We start from the raw sequence: 20,677 nt of genomic DNA, 5'->3' as shown, positions 1-20,677 counted from the left end.
GATATATCGGTTTCGGCGAATATGCCGGCGATATGCCACCGATATAAAAAATTTTTTTTACAGAACATAAAACGCAGATAAAATGCTTGTAAATGGTGAAATTACGTAGTATGTCCAGTAGAGCGCGCTCCATTGTTTGCTACTGGTGACATGGATGAAATGCTTTTAAGCTTAATTACCATTGAAACATTGAACGGCCATATCTCATGTAATGACGTGGCGGATCTGCACCAAATTCAGGGGATCCCTTTAGCTTGAGGAAACTTATCGAACTGAACCGAATCGAGTGTACGTCTTGAGGCCCCCTTTCGAGTCCTTTTGATATTCCGCCATGATTCCAGTTCCAAGGGGAACGTACACGTTACATTCAAAGGCCATTAAAGTGCACGAGACATGAACTTAAATTGTATTTATTTACAGAGGTATATTATGTATTATATAGTGTTCTTGTAGCTCAAGTGGTAGAGCATTGCGTTAACAAGCGCAAGGTTGGGGGTTCGATTCCCCGGGAGCACATGATAGGTAAAAATTGATAGCCTGAATGTACTGTAGGTCGCTTTGGATAAAAGCGTCTGCTAAATGCATAAGTTTAATTATGTCACACTTCACACTTCTCTGGTAAGTTTCGTCTGTGTGTGAAAACAGTAGCGCAAATCCACCATTACATATCTTTGTCACATCATTATAAGAACTTTACTGTTCAGTGCACTGAAGTCAGACTCATTTTGGATAATAAAGTTTATTGTTAAATTGTTAAATGCCCAGCCTCCATTACATATCTTTGTCACGTCATTATAAGTGTTTGATCACTACATTTGAGTGATCATTGCAAAAAATGTGTTTATTTAGGCCTATGTATATTCTGTTTATGTATTTACGATTTTCTTTATATAGTACCAGTCAAAAGTTTGGACACAAGAATGGGAAAGTGTCCAAACTTTTGAGTGGTACTGTACTATAATATACACAAAGAATATCAGCCGATATATCGATTTAGGCGTTTTTTTACTCCCTAATATCGGTATCGGCCCCCAAAAACCCTATTGGTCGGGCTCTAATTTCTATATCTTTCTATCTATCATTCATTAAAATAATACAAAGAAATTAAACATCCACAGGGGGTTCTGCCGGTGTAGAGGAGGAAACAAACAAATGGGAGAATGGACAGAATGGAGTAGACGGAGAGATGGAGGAAGTCGATGGAGTGGACTTGTCTTCCATTAACTCCATGATGAGCACTGTGATGAAAGCAGCTCGGCTTAATGGCAGCGTAGACTCCGCCCACACCACGCCCAGTAAGGTGTCCGTCAAAAGCCCCAGCACCAGCCGCAGTGGAAGAAAGATCCAGGTAAGAGGTTACGAAGAATAAGAGTGAAAGTCTCATACATACTTGATAACTGTGATATAAGCGAATATACATGTTTTTACATGCATAAAAAAAAAAAAAAAAACTATATAGTTATTATATAGTCACGAACAAATAGTTCTTGTTTCTGAAAATAACTTTGTTTCTGAAAATAACTATGTTTATTAAACACAAAATATATTTATGATCCAAGCTCAACACTGAATGTCTCACACTGATTCATAATCTCAAAACAAACTCATACTGACTCATTCCCCAACTTAACCAATCAGACGAGCCATGGCAATGTCCTTGGCTTCATCCCAGTTCACATACTTCTATTATACAAAAGTTTGTCCTTTGCTGCTGATGAGAAAGTTGGTAGTTTTAAATATGTAACCAGAGAGTCCGCCATTGTGGCTTTTTACCACATCATTTTAGGTTAATGCATTTAAAAACACTGTGATCTACAGCAGGCACATTTTGCATACTATTTTTAATGTACTATGATGATATAACATGCTAATTTTAATCTTGCACTCTTTAGAATTATAGTTAACTGGGATGCAGCATTAAATAATGAATAGCTGCTGCTTATATACGTGTGTTTTTGTGGTTCGAAAGAAGTACAGGTGGGAAGGACTTTATAGAAGCTGCATCCTGCTTTTAAACGGAAAGTGACAAATGGTCTTCTGGCATCTCAATCCACCTTTTGTCCACCCGGCTGCATCACATGGCTCCCATTAGAGCATGCAGTTCATGCCTTAACACCCCGGTGTGGGGCAACAGGTGTCACTTTTAACCCCTTAACACTCCTGTGGAACTGTGGGGGGAAGTTTAGTCTCTGAAGTTTTGGATCTAAATCGCCCACCCCCCTTAAATGTGTTCCTTTCACTTTTGAAAAAGCGCGGTTCTTATTTGCATTCTGCAATTTTGGCTGTAGGACAGTAGGTATAAAACCTCATAGACTTGCATTGAAGGATGTGAGTCAAATCTGGAGACCTGTATAGAAATTGATATGTGTGTGTCTTTTAGTCAGTAAGCAGTGTTTCACCTGAGGAGGCTATAGTCTAGTTCTCAGGCCTCTTTCACTCCTTTTGAGGAAAAGTAAAGAAGCTTACAGTGCGTTGTGTAATTTACCGGATTAACTGAGAATAAAGAGGCGTGCCAAAGCACAGAACACCCCAGACAGGTACTGTTAAACACAAACTGGCTCGGACAAAAACTGGTAAAAAAGAAAATGTTGCTAACAGGTGCACCTCATGAATTGTAACCAGTAAAAAAAAAAAAAAAAAAAATTGCATTACAGCAAATAAATTACATCCTCTTTTTTTTTAATCATCCATTGATAACTACTTTTCAGAAGTTCAAAAGGTTGGGGTCTTTTTTAATGTTCATCAAGGCTACATTTATTTGGTCAAATATACAATAAAAACAGTAATATTGTGAAATATTATTACAATTTGAAATAATAATTTTCTTTTGAAATGTATTTTAAGTTGTCATTTATTCTTGTGATGCGCAGCTGAATTTTCTTCATCACCTTCAGTCTCAAGTGTCACATGATCTTCAGAAATCACTCTAATGTGCTGATTTGCTGCTCAAGAAACATTTATTATTATGAGTATTGAGATTGTTTTGGATGTTTTTGTGGAAAATGTGATATATAGGAAGAATAGCAAAGAACGGTATTTATTTGAACATTATTTTGTAACATTATAAAAGTCTTTACCATGATTTTTGATAAATTTAATATATCCTTACTGAATAAAAGTCTTAATTTATTTAAAAAAATCCAAAACCTTTGAATGGCACTAGCGTGTAGTGAGCATTATGACCTGTGGAGTTTTACGCAGGTCAGTATGACTCAGTGAATTGTGGCGATGAAATGAATGGACTTCCTTATATGACGAAACTATCACTGCCAGATAAGGTCAAAAAGCACACGCTGTCTGTGAATGACACTTCCCCTCATAACATGCTGAATGGTAAATACGGTCAGCTTGAGCAGTTGGCGCTCGCTGGTCCTGAACTGAAGCCAAGAGAGTCACAGAAGGAAAACAAGCCCTATGCCAGCGTGCCACCAGAGGAAGAGGAAGTGCTCTTCTCTTCCTAGAGATGTTTTTGAAGATTCCACTCGTGTTTGTAGATCACGTGGGTGTCTGTTTAGAGCTGGATTTGTGATGACTCATGCCTTCTCTTTTTCTCTTTATATATATATATATATATAGTATGAGACAGCAACGCATTTATTTTATGAGAACACATACAATGCATTCTGTCTTACAAACAGAACAGCAACAGGAACTGGTTGTCTCACTCACTCGATGTTCGCAGTTAAAGGGATAGTCTCCCCAAAATGAAAGATCGGTCATCATTTACTCACCCTGAGTTGTTCCAAACCTGTTTTTTTTTTTTTTTTCTTCTGTTGAACATAGAAGATATTTTGAGGATTGTGGCTAACCAAACATTTGTTTGTCCCCAGTGGGGACCATAAACTGAAGAAAGAAACTCGTACAGGTTTGGAACAATTTTAGGGTGAGTAAATCATGATAGAATTTTTATTTGTGGGTGAAATATCCATTTAATGATCTGCCGTATTATCAACAGCAGAGAGAGGAAGGCAGTGTGTGTGTGTGTGTGGTGTCGGTTTACACAGATTTCCACACAAGGAGAAAGAGGAAACGGTTCTTTAAGATGCTCTTCATGAAATGCACAAACTCCGAAACATACTTGCAGGAGAAGAGAATTTAACTGATTTAAAAAAAAAACTCACAGTTGCTACACAGAAGATGTTCAGATTAACGATCGGTGTGTGTATTTTAAAACAACTGCACTCATGCACATGAATGTGAACTGTATCGCTGTGGTTTATGTAGAGCAGTAGAGTTTGTGCTCCGTGGTCGTGCAGCCGTGACTGATGTAGTTTCTGGAGTTGAGCAAGTGTTTACTTAACAGTGAATTTAGCTCAGTATCTCACACATACAACATGTTCTGACAAGACATTCAAGGTCGGAAGACAAGGCCTCATTCCCTGCCTCCTGCATATGGGTTTTTACCCACGCTGCTCAAATTATTTCTGAGTGTGCACAGTGATGACCATAAGAATTAATACAAAAAACTAGCTTTTGTTCAATACTGTAATATCACAGCTGAGTTTTATTATTTAATTTTTCTAATATGTTTTGTGGCTTTTATTCCATTAGCTCTGAGGCTAATCTACACTACTGTTCAAAAGTTTGGGGTCAGTATGATTTTTTTTTTTTTTTTTTTAAGAAATTACACTTTTATTCAGCAAAGAAGCATTAAATTGTGTGACAATAAAATGTGACCGTAAAGACAAAGGATTTATATTTTAACTTCATTTGAACTATTCATCAGAGAATCATGAAAAACGTATCACCATTTCCACAAAAATATTGTGCAGCACAACTGTTTTCAACACTGATAATAATCAGAAATGTTTCTTGAGCAGCAAATCAGCATATTAGAATGATTTCTGAAGATCATGTGACACTGAAGACTGGAGTAATGATGCTGAAAATACAGCTGCGCATCACAGAAATAAATTACATGTTAAAATATATTCACATAGAAAACAGTCATTTTAAATTGTAATAATATTACTGTTTTTATTGAATTTTCGATCAAATAAACGCAAGCTTGGTGCGCAGAAGAGGCTTTCAAAAGCGTTAAAAAATTAGTTGACAAAATTAAAAATAAGTTGGCAAAATAAGTGAATAAAGTTGAGTAAAATAAATAAGTTGAAAAAATAAATTTACACATATACACTTTAAAACATTTGCATATCCAAGTCCCAAAAACAGCTTTTGTGCCAGCAAGATGTCAAATTTGCGTCCTCGCCAAATCTCGTGCTTTGAAACACAAGCTCTTGTCACATAGTATAAAAAAATGCTCTGTGCATGCTGTAGAGATTTATAACTACAAACACTTCATCTTGTATTTGTTTCAGGAAGCCAAAGATGACAGCGGGTGTATCGTCTGTCCACTGTGCGATAAGAGCTTTCAGACCCAACACCAGCTCACCATGCACATCCGCCAGGTGACATGCACTTGTAATTAAAGTCTGTGTACAAAGTCAGCAAAGATGGCACAGAGTCAAGTGCCATCTGTCCGAGCATTTTCAGAAGCCACTTAGACAGGACAATATATTGAAGAGCCTGTAATGTTAATTAACTTATCGAGCTCGCTGACCCAAATGTCTTTTCTCCAGCACAACATTGATAGTGGGGCTTCGGACCACTCTTGCAGTATCTGCGGGAAGTCTCTGAGCTCGGCTAGCTCTCTGGATCGTCACATGCTTGTGCACAGTGGAGAGAGACCCTACGAATGCTCTGTGTGCCATCAGACTTTCACCACCAATGGCAACATGCACAGGTCAGTCAGGGTTTTTCAAACTAAAAATGATTTGCAATCTGGAGCAAAAATGTGTCACTTAGGTTAAAGATTTTGATTTGCGCAACATAACTGATTCTCAAGACAACATGGACACATTTAACTTCCATAATGTGACAAATTACTATGGAAAATGAAAGATTAAGTGGGACCTTATGCATTGGGATATAATTAGATTTCGAGAGAATTACATTTTTTGGTTAAGATACTAACTTTTTTTAAAATAACATTTATGAAGCTTCTTTTTGTTTAATCCATATTGATGAATTGTGCATTGATTTATTAAGTCAGTTCTGATTTCATGTTCTCTTTCAGCTAATAAAGTGTAATTATCAAATTATTATTTTGACTAAGGATTGAGTGTATGATTTCATACACGCACACCTTTGTGAACTGTTGAGTATTCAAACTCAACTTGTCTTAAATTCAGTGATAAACAGCAGTGAGTAACTGTACGTGTGATTTAATGGAAGGGAGATGTGTGGGAGTAGCATGACCATCCGCCCTAATGTGTCGTCATATCTTCTGTTTAACTACTGAATGAGCTGTAATCCTAAACTTAGCGCTGTCTTGGTGGATTTAATAAATGTTTGTTTGTAGCAAAATGAGTCATATGCAGTCATTTCACTGCAGCTTTCATGCTGATCTGATTTAAGCAGAACAGATTTGTCACTAGATATTAATTTTATGAAGAAATGTGAGTGATGCAAAATTTGCCACCATGGGTGTTCTGGGTGATTGCCAGGATGTTGATGTGGGGTTGCTACAGTGTTCAAGTGGTTGCTAATCCATTTCTATGCAGTTGCAAGAGTGTTCTGAGTGGTTGCTATGTGGTTGCTAGGGTGTCCTAGAGTTGCTAAGGTCTTTGAAGTGGTTGCGTTGCTACAGTCTGTTGCTAAGATGTTTTAAGTGGTTGCTGTGGTGTTTTACCTGGTTGTCAGTGCATTGCTATACAGCTTGCTAGGGTGTTCTAGAGTTGCTAAGGTGTTTTAAGTGGTAGATATGGTGTTCTAGAGTTGCTACAGTCTTTTATCTGGTTGTTAATGCATTGCTATACAGCTTGCTAAGGTGTTTTGAATGGTTGCTAGGGTGTTCTAGAGTTGCTAAGGTGTTATGAGTGGTTGCTATGGTGTTCTAGAGTTGCTACAGTATTTTTATCTGGTTGTTAATGCATTGCTATACAGCTTGCTAAGCGTTTTGAGTGGTTGCTGTGTGGTTGCTAGGGTGTTCTAGAGTTGCTAAGGTCTTTGAAGTGGTTGCTATGGTGTTCTAGGGTTGCTAAGGTGTTTTAAGTGGTTGGTAGTCCATTGCTATGCAGGTGCAAGAGTGTTCTGAATGGTTGCTATGTGGTTGCTAGGGTGTTTTAGAGTTGCTAAGGTATTTTAAGTGGTTGCTAGGGTGTTCTAGAGTTGCTACAGTATTTTACATGGTAGTCAATGCATTGCTATACAGCTTGCTAGGGTGTTTTGAGTGGATGCTATGTTGTTGCTATGGTGTTCTAGAGCTGCTAAGGTATTTTAAGTGGTTGATATGGTGTTCTAGAGTTGCTACGGTGATTTATCTGGTTGTTAATGCATTGCTATACAGGTTGCTAGGGTGTTTTGAGTGGTTGCTGTGTGGTTGCTAGGGTGTTCTAGAGTTGCTAAGGTGTTTTAAATGGTTGCTATGGTGTTCTTTGGTTGCTATGGTGTTTTAAGTGGTTGCTGTGGCGTGTAGAGTTGCTATGGTGTTTAACCTGGTTGTTAATGTATTGCTATTCAGCTTGCTAGGGTGTTCTAGAGTTGCTAAGGTGTGTTTAAGTGGTTGCTATGGGGTTCTAGAGTTGCTACAGTGTTTTAAATGGTTTTCAGTGCATTGCTATACAGCTTGCTAGGGTGTTTTGAGTGGTTGCTAAGGTCTTCTAAATATTTGCTAGGGTGTTCTGGGTGGTTGCCAAAAAAAGTTCACCCCCAAGATTTTGTGAGTACATTAGAGGTTTCTTTTACATCTCTAGCATAGATAGTGCAAGTTCCATGACATCTGATGTCCACATCCATTTGTAAAAGCATCATCTGGGAAGTTGAATTGTTCAGAGATGTGTGTTGGGCTTTTTTTGAGAAGTGAAAGCTTGTTGGTTGATTACATCCCTCAGGCCTCACCCTGCCTTTGCCTGCGTTGAAGAGTTGCCCAGAGGATGAGTGCGCCACTAAGATAAATGAAAAGGCGTTGTTTTATTTATGTATGTTGGTGTTCGTGTAACGTGTGCTACCGCTGGGCTTCGTCAGCTCTGTAGCCTTGCTTTTGTTTAAGGAGAGAGAGCTTTGCAGGAAGTGAAGAGTGACTTTAAAACACCTCCCCCACCCGTCGCTTCCCTCCAGTTTTGGTCATGGTATCTTCTCCCAGCAGACCTTGCTGATGGAGGGGGTAAACATGAACTTCCTCCCAAGGTTGCGAAGGTTGATGGTGATGTGCATATGGGGGATCAGTGTGTGTGTATTTGTGTGGACGGCTCTTAGCAGTTGTTAAAGGGCTCCAGGGTAAGATGGCTTGAATAAGCGCTCTGTAAATTGCAGAAGTACAGTGAGATTGCAGGCCGCAATTGGAAATACTTTGCTAAGTTTGATTTGCATGTAATGTGCGGCTGTGACGGATGTGAAGGGAATCTGGTTTTTCTACATCTGCTGTTACTGTCCTGATAATATCTCATCTTTTCCATGGTACTTTATGAGTATGATTTTACTAATAATGGTTACTAGGGTGCTCTTGAATCATATGTAATTTTCAAAACTGTTTTATGGTGTTCTAGAAAGATGTTTTGTCCACTGAACAATCGGTAGCCTATGTTTTTAAACAACAGTACAATCCATTGTACTATCCTTCACAGTCTTGTTTTCGTTCCTATCAAATATGACTAACTATTGGCCTTACTAAAGTCTTGTTGGACCAAGCTGAGCCCAGCCCAGCTATTTATTTCCCCACCCATTTTTGTCAGCTGATGTCTTCTCGTCAATCATGTCTTGAGGATGTACATGCCAAAGTTTAATTCAGTTCGTTCATAGGTTTTCCTAAAAACGTCAAGATGCTTTCCATTCTAGACATGAAACCTGCTGAAAATATTTGAGCAGTTTTTCAGTTGTGAATGATAGTTTTGAGGCCTCATGCATGTCCAGGGAAGCTGTCCATGTAGTTGACAAGGAGACAGCCATCTTGTGCCAAAGCATCACATGGTTAGATCATAGTCACTGTTGCCATGGAGAAAGATCACAGCTTCACAGAGGAGAGTCAGAGTGCGTTCTGATTGGCTGCTTTTATTTACTTGAACTCTTTCGCTCAGTTACAGCACTGAACAGCCACAGGTTTGCAGGGGGTGCCCTTGCTCTGACATTGCAACTCTCTGACACCACAGTGCCCTCTGTCTGTGCTCTGTGGGAGTGCAATGGAATGCTTGGATTGGATGGAATGGACCTGTTTATGCATCAACAAGTTTTATGATCCTTTACAGATTAGCCAGCCTGCTCATGAAATGTCCATGTTGACATCCTTCATTCAAGGACAGGAAACTTCAGTCTAGTGCAGTTAGAACAGTGTTACAGCTTCATTACTCATTACATTTTAAATGAATTGAAACTCGGATTCAGATAAGCTGTCATCCTATATGAGGTTACTGTGGTGATGATTTCCATCCAATCAGAGTTTGCTGACTTGGCAGTGCTGGTTTTCTGTGATTGGTCAGAGGCAAGGTCAGAGTCCAGAGCAGAGAGATATAACAGACTGTCAGGTCCTCACACCAGTGTCCAACATACTGCTGGCTATTAATAAACCACTGACTGCAGAGTGAAAACTGAGACCTGCAAGACCATGGGCTGTCTGACCTTTTTTACACTTGCACATGCATGTACACTTCCAAAGTACTTTTATGAGATAAACTTTTATAGGTACACAGATATAAACCTTGGTTAGAGCCCTTCCTGGATATTTGCTTCATTTGAAATTTGACCTTTGATTGTACAATAAATATAAATCTTTCTGTCATATATAGTTATAAATATATAGTGGGCTTGAAACTTTTACTTGAGTCTGACATCCTTTTTATTTATCTTTATTGGACCTCCAATTTCTCACTGGTTTCCTCAAGATCTCTCTGGATAATAGAGGATCAACTTCTGGCGCTCTCCATGTAACATTTCCTCTCTCTTTTCCGTTGATCTCTACCCGCCATCTTGGACTCACAAATGCACATATAGAGGCTGAGGGATAATTGCATGAGTTTCCAGACCATTAGTATCTTCCCATTACAGTCCTTTCTGTTGGCTCCCAATGGGATGAATAGGGGTTCCTCTACACTAATTTCTAGAATATTATTCACAAGCTACTCATCCATCAAACAAGTTGGAGGCATCCGCAAATGTCCCTTCCAAGAAATTGTTCCACAATCATTAACCCTGTAGTGCCCAGGTATTTTTCAGAGAGCAGAATCATTTGTGATGCTCGCTGTGACAGCTGGTTTGTAAATGCACAAAATGCAGTTTTAAAGCACACTCTTTTGTCTATTTTCAGACACATGAAGATCCACGAGAAGGACTCTGTCAGCTCCATCCCCAACAGTCCGACTCTGTCTCCACCTAAGCGACGACGTCATTCTGCAGCCAAACGCAAACTAAGCCACGATGAAGACAGTGAGAAGACAGAGGAGACCGCCAGCAAAAAGGTAAGTGTAGCTCCATCATCTTACCTGCGCCCCACGATGGTGCTCTCAGATTGGGCTACAAATAGCTGATGGTGGCCTGTGTTTTGCAGGTCAAGGAGGATAGCTTGGTAGATGAGCAGAGTTTGAACAAAGGACAGGAAGAAGTCTTGACCTGTCCTATCTGCTTCAAGACCCTCACCTGCAGAAACGACTTTGATACCCACATGGAGACCCATCCTGACACTACACTGAGGTACAAACCCATACATCAGTAGATTCAATTCATTGAAAAGTGCTTCCAAAAACAATGTGATTATATAACACCAACACAAACACAATGAGAGGCATGAGTTTAACTCAGGACTGACAGGCTTAGTAACAAAATACTGTTTAGGGTTTGATAATGGAACAGTTCTGGCCCTTCCTACACTCAGTTTTCCGTTCAGTATATTATAGCTGTCCATTAAGGCCAGAACGGAATGTTATCCCTTTGTTCGAGGTGAGAGTTGTATTGCAGGGGGACGCCAGTAGCTGGGGCTTTAGGCTGGATCCCTGCAGTTGCCGGGAGATATAGTGGCATGCTTTGTGCTGGAACACTCATAATTTAACACATCTGAATTCAGACGGGGCTTGCTTACAGACTATGCAAAGGGATTTTGTTTCAGTGAGATTTGCCTTTTATATCGTGGTGCATGTTAAAAACACATTTGTTTATCTTGTTGAATAGTTCGACCTTGAGTTTGGAACTTTAATTGTTTTGCTTACTGAAATGTTATTCTGAAACATTATTGGCTGAGAATGAGCATACCTACATGACTGTCATCCTGTTGACGTGTCCCCCTCCCACTCGTGAGAGGCCTAAGAGGTCCTTCCCTTCTCCCCCGCATGTGGCCCCCAGGCTTAGGGAAAGGGAGTGGCACGGGGGAAACAGGAGGAGACTTCAGGAAGATGCATTCTGCAGGACATCTCTGTAGTAGTGTGCGCATGCATGCATGCATGTGTGTAAGGTTGCAGCTGTATCTCTGGAGATGTCAGATTGCAGAATATTCCTCCAAACTCACCCAACCAATGGGTATCTCCTCTAGTTAATGGATTGCTGTACGGCATGGCTGTGGGAGAAGGAAGTTGGCAGGGCCTGTCTGATTGTGTTTCAGAGCAGCGTTATTGTTGTATGGAAGTACTGCAAATTTAGCACTAATCCTGTGTAATCACTAAGAGTGCTAGTTAAGAGGATCTAGACTGCTGTGAATTGGGTTCCACTCTGAAGAGTTCTAAATACAGCAAAGTAACTACACTCACATACAAACAGACCCAAGAATGCTTTTCAAGATACAGACGAGTTATCTGTCTTACCCAAACAGCCCTTCCAAGTAAGACAGACACTCCCATACATGCATGCTATAATAAAACGAACAGTTCTGACTCTGAAATCTGATTGGATGAACCACATTTGAAGCCACTGCAGAACAGCCAATAGAAACAACAGCATCCTGGACAGGGAATGGTTAGTGCTTAGTGTAATAATAGGTAACAGTGCTTGAACTCTTTGTAACAGGCAAGCTAAATTTTGCTTCTCATGGCTTTCTCACGCAAAACTGACAATTTATTAAACCATTCTCAAGCATTGGTCCTTAACCTGTTATCACTTTAAGGTATTATGCTTCTCAGGTGGATGCGCTGCTATTCTCTGCCTTACGTTGCAATGTGTATGTCTACTGAGGAAAAAAAGCAGCTTACAGTCCCTATGGACACGTCGTCACCATGATCAGGAGCAGGGCATGTGACAAGACAAGTGCACAGTGTCACAGACATTAGCCAGCTGTCTTATGCAGCACCTTACAAACACAGAAAGAGTGCCATTGTAGGCAAGGGTGTGGTTAGCATCGACTTTCCAGCTCATAGTTAATTCACTTAGGAAATCCCAGCTCTATGTTTCTACAGCACACTGTAGACTGGCCTCTGTATTTATTAAAGATTTTGGGCAATGAATAAATATATAATTTATATTTATTTAATATATGGGTGTGTGATTGTCTGTGTGTGTATGAATTTAGTATGGATATATGCTTATATAAAACATTGATCCTTTGATATCAGCACCTCACATTAGTATTCTTATTCCTAGATGTGATTTATGCTGCATCTCGTTCCGGACACACCGAGGTTTGTTCCGCCACAATGCAGCTACCCATAAGCAGCTACCCACAGACCCCAACGGACGACCCTTTATTCAGAACAACCCATCCATCCCTCTTGGCTTTAATGATCTGGCTTTCATTGACTTTTCATGCCTGAAGTTCCCTCAGATTGCACAGGTAACAGCCACGTTCGATTTTTTTGTGGTTGATCTGCACAGTATGTAAAATTCCTTTATCTTGTCTGTAATATCTGAGAGTTTTGTTAAGTCTCGATTTTATTTGAACCCACAGATTTGGTGTGAAACCAACCTTCGGCGATGTACTGGCAAATTCCATCGTTTTGTATGTGACACATGTGATAAAGCATTTCCTCTTAGCTCAGCTCTGGACTTGCACAAAACCTCACATGAGACTTCACATGAGACTTCCAGTGGCTCCAATGAGACAACTTCACCCTTAATTATGAAAGATGTGCTTCCCACTCCTGAGAAAAACAGCTTCATGGACTCCCTGGGCTTGCAGCACATCTCTCAGGTTAAGCCTGCCCCCTCAGAAGACGATGTCCAGCAGGCCAAGCTAGATAGCATTCGGGTTATCCATGTGGACCAGAATCAGTCCACTGTACCTCAGGAGGATGGCCTTAGTGGAGAGGTTAACCTGTCTCTTGTAGACCCAACAACTCTTCATGGTCTGTCCCATCAAGAAGCTCTCAATCTGCTGTCCTTTCAGCCCTTCCAGACTGGTTTTCTGGTGCAACCAGATGGTGGTATGGTAGTGAAGCCTGTTTGTGGTGAAACCAGCATGGAACTTGCTGATATACAGCAAATAATCAAAGTAGCTTCTGCTGCTCCTAACCAGATCACTCTCCCACCCTTATCCAAGGCGCCTTGTAGTGCTGTGCAGTCGGGATACAAGCAGATGCCTCCACTCAAGCCAAAGCCATTGGTGGCTCCCAGAACCAGCATGGTAGCTTCAACTCCACCACCCCTATTGAACACCCAGCAAGCTTCCTTGGGCTGTATCAGCCCTAGCCTCCCACCCCCTGTCAGCCATCCTCTCAAGACAGTTTGGGACCTTTCCCCATCTTCCTCATCTAATTCTGCCAACAGCCAGGCTTCTGCAGAGAGGATACAAATGGAGGCCGAGTGCATGGGAGACGCCCATACCCCAATGGACATGGATGAAAGGCATATCAAACAGGAGAATGGCAAGGTAGAAGAGACCACTGGAAAGAAGAGAACATCTCAAAAGGCTTGTTTTCAGGTGTGCTGCAGGCACATATGCAATATCATTTGGGCATCCCACACCACCAATGCAATAACTGCGACTACATTGCCCCAGATAAGGCAACGCTGATCCGTCATTTCAGAACACACAGTGGTGAGCGTCCCTATGTCTGCCGGCTCTGTCATTACCCATTTACTGTCAAGGCTAACTGTGAGCGCCACCTTCGCAAAAAGCACATGAAAAACAATCGCAAGGAGATTGAGAAAAACATTAAGTATGTTACCTCGTCCACAACGACAGCAGATGTAATGGAGCAGGCTGCAACTAGTGAAACTACCTGCCACTTCTGTGGGGAGGACCTAAAGACCTTCCGGGCCCTGCAGATTCACTTGCGCACACACAATGGCTGCCAGCGAAAGCCATTTGAGTGCAAGCGTTGTGGAGCAGCCTTCCTTGCCAAGCGTAACTGTATCCATCATCTTCTGAAACAACATCCAGAAGTCCAAGAGCAGGATATTGAAGAGCACATAATCACTCTTCTAGCTGCATCAACCCCAAATAGCCCAAACCCCTCTCCTCTCAATGGGGTTTCTCCTAGCACTGTTGTGCAGCCTATCAAAGTTGAGGACCTTAGCTTTTACAGCGTAGATATGGATCAACCTCTGGACTTCTCTAACAAAAGTTGTGGGGGCAGCAGTGCTGGAAGTGTGAGTGGATCTCCTGGGATCAAAATCGAATCTGTCTCTTACGACTCTAACATGGAACCCATTGGACCTCTCTTTTCCTAAGAATCCTGTAAAGAAGCTTAAACAAGACATTGAGGCCACATTGCCAAGAGAGGTTAAGAAAGAACAGTCATCCATTAGCATACTTGCACAGGCTCTTCAGGCAGAGAAGTCCATTGACGAGAAGTCCCAAACCCTTGGATGCTACCAGGTCCCTGTTGCTTTGTCCTCTCTTACTGGTAGCACTAATGCTGCAGGAAGGCTCTTGCGTTTAAAGCCACTGCTTCCTAAACCTTCCTCTGCTGCTGTGAAGGAGCTTCCACCACTAGCATCTATTGCTCAGATCATTTCCTCTGTTTCCGAGTGCCCCTGACCTTCTTAAACGGACAACACTAATAATCTTCAGGCTGATTCTGATACAAATGGCAAGCAAGAATCACCAGATATTTTGACACAAGAGTTTTCTCTAGAGAGCTCAAAGAAGAGGTCTAGGAAAAGGCCTTCCAACAGAACAGCAAAAGAGAAACCTGTGATGAATGCCACAGACCCAAGTATTGATTTGGAGTCTAGTGGGGAGTTTGCTAGTGTTGAGAGGATGTTGGCAACCACTGATGCCAACAAGTTCAGCGCCTATCTTCAGACCAACACAATTGAGTTGGCAAGAAAAGGAGGGCGGCATACAGGTGCTAGTGACGTGAAAGAGGTGAAAGATGAGAAACACTTGCCGGCCCAACAGACAGTTCAATCCCAACAGTCCAAAGGAAAAAAGAATGCATACTCAAATTCTGTGCAAAAGATGACTTGCCCCTTTTGTCCCAGAGTTTTCCCTTGGGCCAGCTCGCTTCAGCGCCACATGTTAACACACACAGGTCAGTCTTGTATGTAAAGTTTCACAGGATTTACAGTGTTGATGTACAACTTCTGTTTTACCCCTCATATATGTGTGATTTATTTTCTTGATATTATTTTGTATTCCTTAAAAAGGTCAGAAGCCATATCCTTGTCCCCAGTGTGATGCCTTCTTCTCAACCAAGTCCAACTGTGAACGACATCTTTTACGCAAGCATGCGGTTTCCAACAGAGTGCTTAGACGTAATGGTGCAATACCCAAGTCTAAGGAAGCAGAGGAAGGCTCACCAGAGAGTGCAGGTATCAAAATAATATATAATAGAACCTTTGAATTGCTTATGTACTTTAGACAAAGTGATTTTTTTTTATCCGTTGATAGAAGTTAAAACTGCACTTTTTACCTGAAGTGTAATGGGTCAATGTATATTTCAGAGAGTGCATCTGAGACTGAGCTTCTTTTGATAAGTGAGGCAATGGATCTCACAAGATCAGACCCAGAGAAGCCTGTAGCATCTGACGCTGAGAAACCTTCACCAGCTAAGCCGACTGAGGCCGCCATGGTTGAGCCTCTTCCTCACAAAGAAGACGAGGACCCAACAGCCCTCGAATCTTTGAAGCACAATGACCAAGAAAAGAGGATGGCGTTTCCCATAGCAATAAGACTCTTGACTTGACCTTTGTTTCCAAGTCTAAGGACCTCAAGATCCCTGAAAAAGACCAGCCACAGTACTCTCCTGCAGCAGATGGTGACATGTCTGACAAAGCAACACCTCAGGAGGAATCCAAATTGACCTGCAAGAGTTGCAAGAAGAGCTTCCGCTATGCTGCTACCTTGACCAGACATGAGAAAGTTCACCAGCTGGATGTAGCATCAGACTCAACAAATGGACCTGAACAAAGCCTCATGAAATCAGACGATCAGATTGTGCCTTGTGAAAATAAGAAAGAGGTTACAGAGGAAGAGGTGGAGAGTATAAGAAAGGGCACAGCAGAGAATGAGGGAATGGGAAGTGTGGTGGAGAGTGGGGTCCGAGGAGGATAAAGAGGAGAGGAGTGATGAAGAGGGAGCTGCAACTGAACCAAAGAGTGCTGAGGAGAGACTGAAGAACCTGGCAGCAAGCCGACAGAGGAAAAGGTGTGCAGTATATGCAACAAACGTTTCTGGAGCCTTCAGGACCTCACCAGACACATGCGCTCTCACACAGGTATTGGCAATACTAAAAACGTACTAGATTGGTATAGATTGTTCATCAAAACAGAGCTCTTTTTTCTTAATAAAATGAAGCTGAATGTTTTTAATGGCTTGTTTCTAATAGGTGAGAGGCCTTTACAAGTGCCAGACATGTGAGCGCACTTTCACCCTCAAGCACAGTTTGGTCCGACATCAGCGAATCCACCAGAAACTACGTGGAGCGGATAGCGATGGCTCGACTTGTGGGGTCCCAGGTGGACCAGACGAGGACGGCTTCAGTGGGCGTTCGGCTAGCGAAAGCGAGTGCACACCCACCAGCACCAATCCACCCTCTGAGAACGAAAGCGAATCAACGGACACTGTGAAGGGGGAGCCAACCTCACAGGGAAAAAGAGGAGGATTGTGGACCCTCTGCGGAAACTGAAGAGTTTAAAACTAACCTCCAAGACAGAACCTGCATCAGCAACGGAGACAGCCAAAGACCCCACCAGAGGAACAAGCATCGGATTCACCCAGCACATCTGACTCGGAGCCGTCGGAGGGATTCATCCAAGGTTTACTGGAGATCCACACCAAGCCCACTACTGACACATTTTGCCCACCCCCGAGCCGCCACTGCTTGGCGTGGAGTGAAGAGCTACTCGTTCCTAGTTTATCTTACCTTGTGGTGAAACGTGCTGCAACAAGAAGCAGTGCCATATAACAAAAGTACATTGCAATGAGAAAAAAAAAAGAAGCAATGACTGTTTCCAAGTGCTACTTTTTTACTTTTTTGCTATATCTTTATCAGCATTTTTCATGATTTAAAGTTGATTTTTATAGTATTTTACAATGATCATTATGATTTTTTTGTGTGTAATCCTGAGAGAACTACTTTAAGCAATATATGAACAAATTTGTGTATCATATTGAAGAGTTCAGCGACAGTGCAATCTGTCTTATGAAAAGCAAGTTTATACCCTTATCAAACGACGGCTGAGATTAACAAGAGGACATGTTTTCTACTGAAAGGCTTGTACTCAAGTGCATAACTGGAATACGCAAAGACGACTTGTTCACCATAGGGCTTCTTCGTTGCTGTTTGTCCTCTTTAACTTGCCAGTAGTTTCCCCTTTTAACGAGAGAGGTTTCCAGAGTAATTGTTTCATCACAGAGCTCTGTTGTTCTTGGTGCTGTGTCGACTAATGATGTTTTGGGGAAAGAGCCGAGGGTCATCCTCGGAAAGAAGCTCAGAAGCTGTCACGTTAAGTATATGGGCAATGTTTTGCTCAAAACAGGTGATGAATGTCCAGCTGTGCTGATTGTGTCAATGTCTTGAGTTTTAGCATTAACGTTCCATTTTTTTGGCACAAAAAGATGGTTTTTAATGAGGGATGGCAACGTTTTTAACTTAAGGGCTCTTGAATTACTGTCCCTCAAAGCCCTGTCTCAGCTACTTAAGAATACAAACATTTAAAAAAAAGCAAACGCAAAAAGGAATTACAGGAAGCCCGTGAGTTATGAATCTGATGTACTTGATGAAATGTGTAACTGTGTCCAGTGTTACAGTCTTCCAAAAACATAAATTTCTAAGCCTTACTCTTTCGTCTTAGCTTTAGGCAAGTGTCTCGCTTTCTGCCGGGCTCACAAACTCGATTTCACAGTGTACTTGAACCCTGTCGCCCTGCTGCCTCCTGTCAGGATGTCGTCCTGTAGCGCTCCTCAACTAGGAGGACCCCATGTCAATCACACGTTCTTTTGTAGTGTTGGATCTCTTCGACCTCTCAGTTTTATGAACTCGTGTTGTAAAGAAACCTCAGACACAAACAAAGCAAACCTCAAAGGCATGGAGACTGGGTTGAAATCTTGTGGACATGTAAGCATCTTCGAATATAGGTCTCCCGATTTCCTGAAGAAGCCGTCTACCGAACGGATGCCTGTTGATCAGCACGCCGCTAAAGTGCGATGACAGGAGGTGAAAAGAAAGCAAAGCGATGAAAAGGAATCGTGGGGAAGGTGAGAGAGTTTGCCCCTGATTGGATATCAGTTATGCGCGCCCCCTAGTGGTGAAGAACTAACATCTCTGCTCAGGCACGAGACTTGTAGTATTTGATGAACTTGAATGCAATTGCAATCGCTTTCTCTATCTGTGTATTCTGGGACTTCTGCTTCTCCCGATGCCTTTTCCTGGGTTCGTGTGAGTGTGTTTTCGTGTTGGTTGTGTGCAGAAGTGATTAGTTTCCTGGTAAGAATGCTCACAGACTGTTTTTAATGTATTTATTATGACCCAGTGCGGGTGAAGAAGTAAATGTGGAGAAGCCATGTATTAACACAATTATGCTGCATAAAAAAATTATTCAAATCCAATACTTAGCATCCCAGCTTTGATCTGGGTCCTTGATGATGATGATGATAATAATCACTTTTGATCTGAAAGCTTTATGTAGATCTTTGTATGCATTTTTTTTTTAGAATGTGTGGACTGTTTTCTGTTATCTTTATTATATTATTATGATGGTGATTATTTCAGTTTGACAGAGAGATAAATTTGTTTTCATTGATATATTCTTTTGCGTATTAAACTGTGAAATTTACTGTTAATGTTCTGCTATGGGTGAATCTGTAGGGTAGGTTTGCATGATAACCTTTTATGTTGTTCAAGTTATAATTCTTTTTTTTGTTTGTTTGTTTTTTTGCCCCTGCCTGCCGCCCCGCTCTGTCTCACTCTCAGGGTTCATACAAAAGTCTTTCTCAAATCATAATTTTCCCTGCAAAACAAAAGTTTCTCTTCACCTATGATTCCTAAATATGTTGAATCGTCAATCACTACTTTTTTAGCACTTGACTGTGAATTCAAATGAACAGAGTGGAGTTATCAAATCCACATTCCACTCATGGGTTTTTCTACAAGATATGTTTTCTTTTTCCCTATTTTTTTTTTTATTTTATCTTATCCTCCCCGTGTCTTTAGAAAAAAAATGCAGAGGAATGGAGATCCTGTCACTGTTTGACGTGCTGACTGATGTAAAAGGGAGCTTTGTGTCGCTGCTACATCCCCAAAAATAATTCTACTGGACTTGAATGGAACCAGAATCACCAGAACATTTTTGGTACACTACTCTTGTTCATCGAATGAGTGCTTCAGAATCAGAAATGTAAGCTGTTCTGTATCAAAATTATTCAAGCAATAAAGATATTTTAAAGGAAAGGTGTGGCACGATTTTTTTCTTCTCTCCTCCCAAAAGGCAATCTGACATTTTAATGCACAAGTCTGTGTTCTGCAATTATAATGGGCTTGGTTATGTTTTTGGCAAGCGGTGAAGGTTTATGAATTTTTATCAACTGATAACACATACTGTCTGTGTAGGCAGTTAATTTGGGTGTTTTATAAATACTGTGAATTCGGACATTTCAGTTCTGTTTTTTTCACATAGTAGAGGATTGGCATATTCAGACACGTGCTGATTTCATAACAGCATACTAACACAATTTTCCCATATCTTTCTATGGCTGAAATGGTTTGAGTGGTATGCGAGTATGAGTTTTTTTAATTATTGGGACTGTTCCCAGTATTTTGTGTGATGCTGAATCCACACCAACAGTTAGCTTAGGGGTTAAGGATTGGTTGGTTGGTTTGCTTTAGTGTTTTAGCCCCTGCTGGAAGATGCTGTAACTGCTGCCATTATGTACTGTAAATAACCCTGACTTAGACATAAAAACAGGCAAAATAATAGCTTTTTCAGACTAAACATTTAAGCCATTTAATTAACATCTATTGTGAAATGTCATGTATACAAGAAATAAAATGATTACAAAAACTTTGGTGGTTGAAGTAACAACATAATATTAGTGAAATGATTTGGTGGATGTATATATGCATGGCTTCTAAGTAGATCCAGGATCTGCAGACTTTACATGCAGAACAAAATGCAGCTGGGAGCTTAAATATTTAACTGATGAAAATGCAAAGGGCAGGAGCATAATATAAGAAACCTCTACTATATCAATGTCCTTTCTCTATGTTAACTCCATTGCACACTTCCTGAGACACAACAAAGTTCAAACTATGAAAATTACCAGCCAGGTGAGTTTTGATGAAAGTCTGTAGGAAGTGGAGACCCTCCAAAGTCTAAAATTTCT

General features: G+C 41.0%; 1 pseudogene; it reads left to right on the top strand.

The window, feature by feature from the left end:
- The window catches only part of LOC109049104, a 47,737-nt pseudogene extending 30,453 nt beyond the window's left edge, over positions 1-17,284 (top strand).
- Positions 17,285-20,677: the final 3,393 nt, after the last annotated feature.

The sequence above is a fragment of the Cyprinus carpio genome, chromosome A24 (assembly GCF_018340385.1).
Source record: "Cyprinus carpio isolate SPL01 chromosome A24, ASM1834038v1, whole genome shotgun sequence".
Taxonomy (NCBI): Eukaryota; Metazoa; Chordata; class Actinopteri; order Cypriniformes; family Cyprinidae; genus Cyprinus; species Cyprinus carpio.
This window is presented reverse-complemented; position numbering and strand designations above follow the sequence as displayed.